Source organism: Epinephelus lanceolatus, chromosome 23 (assembly GCF_041903045.1).
Source record: "Epinephelus lanceolatus isolate andai-2023 chromosome 23, ASM4190304v1, whole genome shotgun sequence".
Classification (NCBI taxonomy): domain Eukaryota; kingdom Metazoa; phylum Chordata; class Actinopteri; order Perciformes; family Serranidae; genus Epinephelus; species Epinephelus lanceolatus.
In genome coordinates, this window is record NC_135756.1 from 30,064,885 (window position 1) to 30,074,858 (window position 9,974).

Below are 9,974 nucleotides of genomic sequence, written 5' to 3' on the forward strand. Positions count from 1 at the left end.
ATAAATATAAATACAACCGTTAATTAACCAACTGTAACACTCGCTACACTGACGCAAACTGACACTATAGCGTTACACCAAGAAGATGGATATTTTCCCCAAAATTACATTTGAATTAAATTATGAGTGGTCGTCAGGAGAGGACGAGGAATTCAAATAACGGTCCGATTTTGGTGAAGAAAAGTAAGATAGGTGAGCATCCCGGAAGTCCAAGTAGGCTATATGGGCCTTTCAACAAAAAGCCAAGAGAATGCCATTCTATGACACTAACGTTATGTGAGCACTGTATAGCCTACCAGGGTAACGTCTGAGGAAAAACACATTAATATAAATTAATTAATCAGACAAATTAATAAGTAGGCTAGATAAATACACCAAAAAAAATGGGCCGATGGAAACAGGGATTGATTACATGTAGATTAATATTGTGCATTTGATTCATCGACACAGCATGAGGAAAGTCTTAGATTAATGATTTGCATTTTTTGGTGCAATACAGTTGGCAATATAGTTTAACCAATAATTACCAGCAATTACTGTGTGTGCAGAGTTGTTACTGTTAGCAGTGATATTTAACTGGGTTTCCACCGTAATGCGCTGTTGCCTGAGCGAAACAGAGTGGAAGTAGGTTAAGCTGACTCTCCACCAGTAGATGGCAGTATGAGTACTTAAATGTATGCCTGGTTTGTTTCTTTGTGAACTGTTGGCTTATTTTCCAGGTTATTGATGCAGATGTATTTAATACTGTTCATTTAATTTGATATTTGATGTTCATGGTTTATTTACAAACTAGCTATAGACAGCATGTATTTACTTTTCATTTCAGAACCACACATAGGCCTACCTGTATGGAAGAATGAGTATGTGTTGATAGTGAGGCAGAAATACAAATGAAAAATAAACGACAAAATACAGACACATTTGGGTTGTTCTTATCGGACACGATTCAGTGGATCAGGCTTCAGTTACAGCACCACTTGTACACTATACTTTCATCATTTACTCTCAGCTCAGAGTCAAACCTTCATGTCCTTCTGTTCCAACCCTGCTGTTAGCGGCTTACATCAGAAATTTCTTAATGTAGGCTGTTTGGTCTAAAGAATGATTTACTACTGTGCTATATAGTGTGAACACTGCTTTAAGAGTTGTCTGTATCCAGCAGTATGCTCACATCTGGGCACTGCTGAGCAAATTATCTCTCTGCGGCTTCTTGGTCCTGTATACTCTGAAAATGGTTGCTGTCAAAGTCTGACACCCATGAGATTGATCCCATCTTATACCAGTCTACAGCCATTGATGCATCTGGCAGCAGACCAGTAACAGCCAGTTGAGGAATGAGTTGACAGCCTCCCTGCAGGAGCTGAGAGGACAGGTCCAGGAGTTGCAGCAGGACAGACAGGCTGGCTACAAGGAGATAACTCAATGCTATGAGAGAGGAGCTGAGACAGCAAACCATCCTCAGCCTGAAGGAGCAGCAACAAATCTCCATCACCACCAACAGCTCCCTTCACCCTGAATCACAGCCCTCCACCTCCAACCTGACTGACAGCAGGCCATCACAACAACATGCCATAGCGGCCAACCCCACCCCACCTACCACTGACTCACACAGGGAGGCCACCATCAGCCGGCCTAGCAAGACATTTGGAGAGGAAAAGACAGCCAGTGATGCTGATGTTGTGATCCTAATTGAACCAAATTAGAAATTGGTTAGTGAGAAACAGCTTTTCCCCAAACACAGTTTATAAAATCCAGTGCCCTAGGACTGTCAACATAGACAGACACAGGTAGTAAAGACCTGAGACTACAGAAGGTAACAGAGTCTGCGAAGAGAGTAGCACAGAGACCCAAACAAGCCTTCCCCTCCAGGATCATTGTCTCCACCATCATTTCATGAAGAGACTTCCATCCTGACACTTCACTCGTATTCACCAGGCTTCATCCTGCACCACATCCTGCTAATCCAGCCCAATATCACACCACAAGGAGCTCTGCTGATGCGTTGATGACACCATCCAGCACTGAAAACACTGCAGACCTGAGAGAGATCACCTGCTCAGGCTTATATGTACCAGATTTATGAGCTGTGATACTCGAATATGTTGTGAACACTATTCATATGTACCACTGTTTGACTAATCAGCCAAGTGTTAATCCCAAGCTCCATATAGACCGCCACTGTTTACAAAAAAATATTTATTTTCACTGTGTATAAAAGAAAACATCTTACCTAAACTTTAACCGCCCTCTTCCAATTAGGACGTTTGTGCCAAATTTGAATAAATTCCCTCAAAGTGTACTTGAGATATAGCATTCCAAATAATGATGATAATAAAGGATGATGATTATTTTGCATACACAATTAATGACTGTATATAAGAAAACCAGAAGTGGCATTAGACACCAACCTGATGAAGGGAAGCCCAAAGTCTTTGTTGAATAAAGCATTGTGTACCTGAGAAGAGTAGTGGAATGTGTTTTAATTGTGATGGACTTGTTGGATTTGACTTGATGGATTGAAGCTCAACATGGTTTGCACCATGCTGTAAGTGAATTAATTAAAAATTAACCATAAAAATGAACATGAACTGAGGCAGTATTCATATTAAAATTCAAATTTTATTGTATTTGGCGCTGAAACAGCTGAAAAAAAAGAACAAATACAGTTGAAAAAGTCAACATTTTCTGACAATATTGTACTTTTTATTCCACTCCAATTATTTCACAGAAACAACATTTCGCACACAAAACATGAATAATCAATTTGAGGTTTGGACTGTTGGTCAGACAAAACAGGTCTCACTTTGAGTTCTTCTTTGAGTTGCAGTCAAACTGTATGTAAATATTTTGAGAATATTTGAGAACTTAGATAAAGCATCTATGTTGTCTACCACTGCACATAAAATAACAATAAAACAATTCAAACTAATCCTGCCACTCATTCTATGATTACCTCTCATCATTCATTCATCTTTTGCTACAGTTTCTGTGGAGGGTCAGTAAATTGTGCCTTTGTATTGACTGTGTCCTATTTCCGCAGTCCTGTAAATCATTCTTTAGACCAAACAGCCTACATTAAGAAATTAAGATGCTAACAGCAGGGTTGGAACAGAAGGACATGCAGGTTTGACTCTGAGCTGAGAGTAAATGATGAAAGTATGGTGTACAAGTGGTGCTGTGACTGGCTGGTAACTGAAGCTTGATCCACTGAATCGTGTCCGATAAGAACAACCCAAATGTGTCTGTATTTTTTGTTTATTTTTCATTTTAATTTCTGCCTCACTATCAACACATACTCATTCTTCCATACAGGTAGTCCTACGTGTGGTTCTGAAATGAAAAGTAAATACATGCTGTCTATAGCTAGGTTGTAAATAAACCATAAACATCAAATATCAAATTAAATGAACAGTATTAAATACATCTGCATCAATAACCTGGAAAATAAGCCAACAGTTCACAAAGAAACAAACCAGGCATACATTTAAGTACTCATACTGCCATCTACTGGTGGAGAGTCAGCTTAACCTACTTCCACTCTGTTTCGCTCAGGCAACAGCGCATTACGGTGGAAACCCAGTTAAATATCACTGCTAACAGTAACAACTCTGCACACACAGTAATTGCTGGTAATTATTGGTTAAACTATATTGCCAACTGTATTGCACCAAAAAATGCAAATCATTAATCTAAGACTTTCCTCATGCTGCGTCGATGAATCAAATGCGCAATATTTATCTACATGTAATCAATCCCTGTTTCCATTGGTCCATTGGTTTTTTTGGTGTATTTATCTACTTATTAATTTGTCTGATGGATTAATTTATATTAATGTATTTTTCCTCAGATGTTACCCTGGTATGTGCTCGCATAACGTTATAGAATGGCTATTGTATTCTCTTGGCTTTTATTTTGAAAGGCCCATATTTACTTGGACTTCCGGGAAGCTCATCTGTCTTATTTTCTTCACGTTCTTTTCAAGAGGAAAGATGAAAACAGGCATTGGAAGAAACCAAAATCGGACCGTTATTTGAATTTGGTTTTCTCATTTTTTCGTTTTTTGATTCAGACAACAAAAACGGAAAAACAGCTGTGTTTTATCATTTGTAGTTTTTTTTATTTAAAACGAAAAAATTAAAAACCATGGCACCTTTGCTCATCCTGCTGCCCTTGCGACACGGCCCCAGCTAAGCAGGTAAAACCAGATGGATGGATGGAGTGACTGAGTAGTGGACCGTTTCAAAACTGTGAGGTGTTTTGACAAAAGGTGCTCAAGTTTCTGCTGGCTACAGTAGAACAGGTTGAACTGGAAGTTGAGATAATGGTGCTAACTAGTCTATTGTTTTATCTCTCATACCATAAGTTGCAAAACAGATTCTGGTGTCATCAGGGGCGTAGCACCAAATTCTGGGCCCTGTACACTCTCAATGTCAGTGGGCCCCTATCCATGCCAGTGCACGAGGCGCGTGAGCAAAAAAAAAAAAAAGAAAAGAAAAAAAAGGGGTATTTATTTAAAATAAAAAAGCATAAATAGGGTTTTAAGCTACACCTTTCCTTGCATTCAGCATCTGATGCAGAACTCTCTACATCTACAAGAATAAAGAATTGGTATTAGCCTCTTAACATACAAATAACCCAACCTACTTTTTAAAGCAAGCTCACTTTGTATTTCTAGAGCCATTTCAGTGCAAGATAAACTGCTAAAAATAATGAAACATATGGCCAAGCATTGCTTATTATGTTGACAGATTGTCTTTTAAATGGGGCTCATTTTTGTGTTGCTATGGGCTGAGCTCTAAGGCTGTCAACTAGTCATAACTGGTAAGTATCCACAAGAGGGCGCTTGACAGCGCTTGACATCTACCATTTAGAACAAGTACAAAGATAATGTGAAAGGTTGCAAATATGTTCATTAAAAGTCAAACGTGAAGTAAACATCAGATATGCTTTCCTACAATAGATGCTTAGACTAGCCTAATTATTTGCTATAACACACAGTATTCATCATGGTCAGCAAGTTGCAGAGGCAAAAATGTTTTAAGCCATTTTTCAGCCAGATTGAGAGGAATAGCTAATTGTTTTTCTATGTTCTTCTCACCACCTACACCTCTCTCTCTCTCTCTCTCTCTCTATCTATCTATCTATCTATGGCAAAAATGTATGGCAAAAATCTTAATCACAATTATTTTTGATTGATATTGAGATCACAGTTATTTAACATGATTATTCATTGGCTTTGGTAACATCATGAATTTATTTAGCATTACAATAGCTTTTAAGCACAGCACTGCACTGCAATGCTAAGGCTTTTTACCAGACAAAAATAATAAATTGCTTTATTGCTCAATTAATATATTACTAGTGTGCACTTGAGCCTACAGTGATATTGGTAGGCTATTTACATGTTGATATATGCAGCAGAAATATTGCTAGGTGGATCATTTATTAAGTCTCAGCACAGAGTTTCACTTTCAGCTCTGCTGTGTTAGTAGACAATAGGCTATAGCACACGCACTGAACCAAAAGGCTAACTTACTTTAAACTTAAGGTAAACAACTCGCATTTAGGCAGCAATTCTACCAGTCAGCAGCTCTCTCTCTCGCTCTCTCTCTCTCTATCTCTCTCGCTACTCTCTCTCTCTCTCTCTGTCTCTCTCTCTCTCTCTCCCTCGCGAACCAACATACCAATGTAAGGGGGGGTCGGAGGGGGGAGCTCGCCCTTGAATACTTGAACAACGATCTCACCTTGTCTTTGCTCATCTCTAATCTCAGCCTCATCTTCAGAAGAGCCGCCAGGACTGGCCACTGCTGCTCCTGCTGCTCCAGCTGCTGCGGCTGCGGCAGCACCACTGTTTGTTTCTGAAACTGGTTAATGTTGACAACTAACGTTAGCTGGCCCATAGTTGTCTTTATACTTACAGCCGCAAGCAGCCTGATTGGCAACTAGCTAAGCTAAAGGCTTCACATGAGCATACAAACATCAGCAGCAGCTGTCTGGAGTGGACTACGTTAACTTTAATTGGACTTTGCATAACAAACAAACTCGGTTCACCTTTGGGAAAGAAAGCAGTCAACAGCTGCCTCCCCTCATTCTGCCTTCTTTCTTTTTCTTTCCTCTCTTTCTTCTTTTGATACCCCGATTTCTGCTTTTTGGGCAGCATGATATCTAGCCCCCAGGTCATTCAATCTGGGCTCACTGACGTTACACTTGTCGCCGGTCGCTGTCGGGCGGACTAAACCATTTTGCGCCTCCAAGAGGGGGCCCCCAGAATGTCCAATATGTGGGAGGACTGTGACATAAAGTTCATTCTCTCAGTTGATGTTATCAATATATTTGAAATAAATTATGACACCAATTAATTGGAGGGCCCAATTCATTCGAAATAAAAACATCAAAAAAAAAAAAAATAAATCAGGATTTTCATGGGCCCCTCTCCCTACTCGGGCCCTGGGTAGTCAGGTCCACTTTTCCCCCCACTACCACGCCCATGGGTGTCATAGAGGTTGTGGTCAATTGCCAGGTTGAATCCTGCTTTCTTACCCTGCAAAACTGTGACAAATTGACTCATTTTGTTTTCAGAAACAAGTTTACTTACAATGATATGAAAAACCCTCATTACATTGGTGCCAAATAGAAAAATAAAATAAATACGACTGTGTTCTTGCTCTATTACAATATACCAGATACATTTGTGACCTACCCTTGTGTAATGTTTTTGTGATACTCTTTAAATTGACTTACAATCTGTTTCTTTTGTACCACAGACAAAGCAGGATTTTTTTCAGCAATAACACTATGATAAGTGGTCTTCAGGGAGAATCATTAATCTTTATGGCGGAGTAATGCCATCTTCACTGACTGCCACAGCAGAGGAGCCAGGAACTGTAGGTGTTGGTAGGTATGATTTAAGCACAGAGTTGCTACTGGCTGAACAAGAAGTTGAGACAACACTAATCAATTTAATGTTTTAACTCTAAGCAACTAAGATTACATCAGACAAAAGGGTTGGCATTTGGGACATTTTGGGTGCTAACTCTCTTGATATGCAGGAATATGTTGTTTTTACTGGAAAGAAAAGGTGGAAAATGAACATCCAAACATCACTGGTTACAGATTGCTGGGTGCCTACCTCTATCAGTGCTCATGGGCTGCCGTACCCAAACGACAATACAGAGATATGCAAGAGGGACAATACTATAGCAGTGTTATCAGTGCTCATCAATACATTTTATCGGCCACCAAGATATTCATATTCCTGGAGTATTTCTCTGGGAATTCTTAGAGCTGGTCTCACCAAGTATCATTAACTATGATAGATTAATCTTGAATGGAGACCTGAACATTCATATAAACATTAGAATGATTCCACAGCTACTGAGTTTCTGAATGTACTCAACAGCTTTGAACTTACTCAACATGTAAATGAAGCCACTCATTAACATGGTAACACTCTAGACTTAGTAATATCAACTGGGGTTAACACTGACAATGTCTCAGTATCTGAGTTACCTATTTCTGACCATCACTGTGTTTTTTGGTATCAAATTATTCTCAACAAAGACTAAAGGTGAAGTCCCGCTTCAAAAGAGGTTTCTAGATGGCAAGGCTGAAGAACTTCTCTAATATAATGAGATCATTAGGGCCATATAGTTATGGCTGCTCCGTAAATGACATGTTGCCCCACTAAAGGTTAAAAAGAAGATGACAGAATTTCCCCATGGTTAAACAATAACAGTGTTAAAGAGACTAAGACAAGCTTTCAAGCAGCTGAAAGAAAATGGAGGAAAACTAAGCTCACATTAGCTGCAATATATACAAAGAAGCCATGAGTGCCCATAACAAAGCAAGAAAGGATTACTTTTACAAGATTACTTCCAGAGAATACTGGGAACTCTATTAAGCCCTTTTCACACAGAGCGCGCAAAGCGCAGACCTCCACCGACGAACCCATTCATTGTGCATGTGCTACCGTGGCGCAAGAGCACACCGCTCTGCCGAGGGCGCATGCCGCAGCGTCTGCGCGCCACCAGCCTGCGCTCGAATTGAAAATTTTTTAATTTCACCGCAACGCGCTGTGACGACACCTCGGCGCGTCCAGTAGCAGAGAAGAGCCTGAAGTAGATCCGGAGGCAGTCACCATGAAGCTGTAGCTCCTGAACGAGCCTGTACTCCCCCAAATCCTGTCTTGCGCGCCTTGCTCTCCGCTTGCTCTGCGCCCTACCCCGCGGTGAAATCGAAAATCGCGCTCTGTGTGAAAGAGGCTTTATTCTCCACCATTGATCAGCTACTCAACACTGGCCCCACCTGTCTGCAGTTTCTCTGCATCAAAGTGTGAAGAACTTGCATTGTTCTTCAAAAACAAAATAATTTCAATGACAGCTGGTATTACTGCTGATGTAAACACAGATGAGATCAGTAAACCCTGTAAAAAAGGTGTTATCATAGGGAAATTCAACTGTATTACATTATGTGAGCTTTGTAAGACTGTCACTCAGTGTAACTCCTCAACCTCTTGTATTGACCCTGTACCTACAGCATTTTTAAGCAGGTTTTCGACAGTGTTTCAGGTCAAGTCCTGAAGATTATGAATACATCTCTTCAAATAGGCGACCCCCAGGTGCCTTCAAAACAGATGTTGTAAAACCCATACTAAAGAACCTTAACCTAGATGAAAATGCACTGACCAGCTAAAGGCCCATAGCCAACCTGCAAATAAGTTCCTTTCTTAAAGAGAATAGGATCCTGGAGGAGTTTCAATCAGGCTTTAGAGCACACCACAGCACCGAAACTGCTCTCACTAAAAAAGACTAAATTCTGATGAAAATAAGGTCTCAGTTCTTGTCCTCGTAGATCTAAGCACAGCATTTGATATGATCGATCATGAAATCTTAATAAATTGTCTTGAAAAGTTAGTTGGTCTTTCTGACTGTGTGTTTAACTGGTTCAAAACAAACATTAAAGGGAGAAAGACCTAAAGAGAAACATGACCTCTGTTTTGGGGTTGCACAAGGGAGCCTTGGTTCCTTATTACTCTCACTGTACATGCTGCCACTTGGTGACATCACTAGGGAATGTTAGTTTCCATAGTTACGCGGCTGACATGAAACTCTACATCTCTGCCAGGCCAAATGGTGTTGCAGCAATAAACTCCAGTATTACCTGTCTTTTAGCAATAAATAAATGGATGAGTAATAATTTATTAAAGTTAAACGAAGACAAAACTGAAATCCGGCTTCTCGGCCTTAAAACAAATAGAGAAATGTTGCTTAATAATCTGGGTAATTTAACTCCCTGGATTAAATCTGAAGTAACAAGTCTCGGTGTGATCAGATAAACTTTAAGTCCCAATGTAACGAGGTGACGAAAACATAATTTTCCTACCTCAGAAACATAGCCAAGGTACGACCATTTCTAAATGAAAAGATGCTGAGAAATTGATTCATGCCTTTATTTCAAGCCCACTCGACTACTGTAACCCACATTTTCCTGGCCTCCAAAAAAACACCCCTGGGAGACTTCAGCTCAGTTAAAACTCTGCAGTTTGGCTATTATTTTTAAAAGACAGCTAATACATTTTCACTTTAGTCTTTAACTAGCTCTGACGTCCCTGATACAGGTCTGAAACTCTTTCTTTTTACGCTTCATGCTGCTGAAACTCTTTAAAAATCTTACTTGAAATTGTGATTTATAGTTTTACAATTCTATGATTTTATGAATCAGTTAATCCATGTTTTAAACTGTTTTGTAATGTCCTCTTATGACCAATGTCCATTATGTCAATTTTTTATGTTACGCACTCAGTGCTTGTAATAGCCTAATTGTAAAGTACTTTGTATTGCATTTCTTGTGTGAAAGGTGCTATATAAATAAAGTTTATTATTATTGTCATTATTATTATTATTATAATTATTATAATCTTACTATATAATGACGAAAACTCTGTCTGTGGGTGTGTCTGTCTGTGTCTCTGTTCC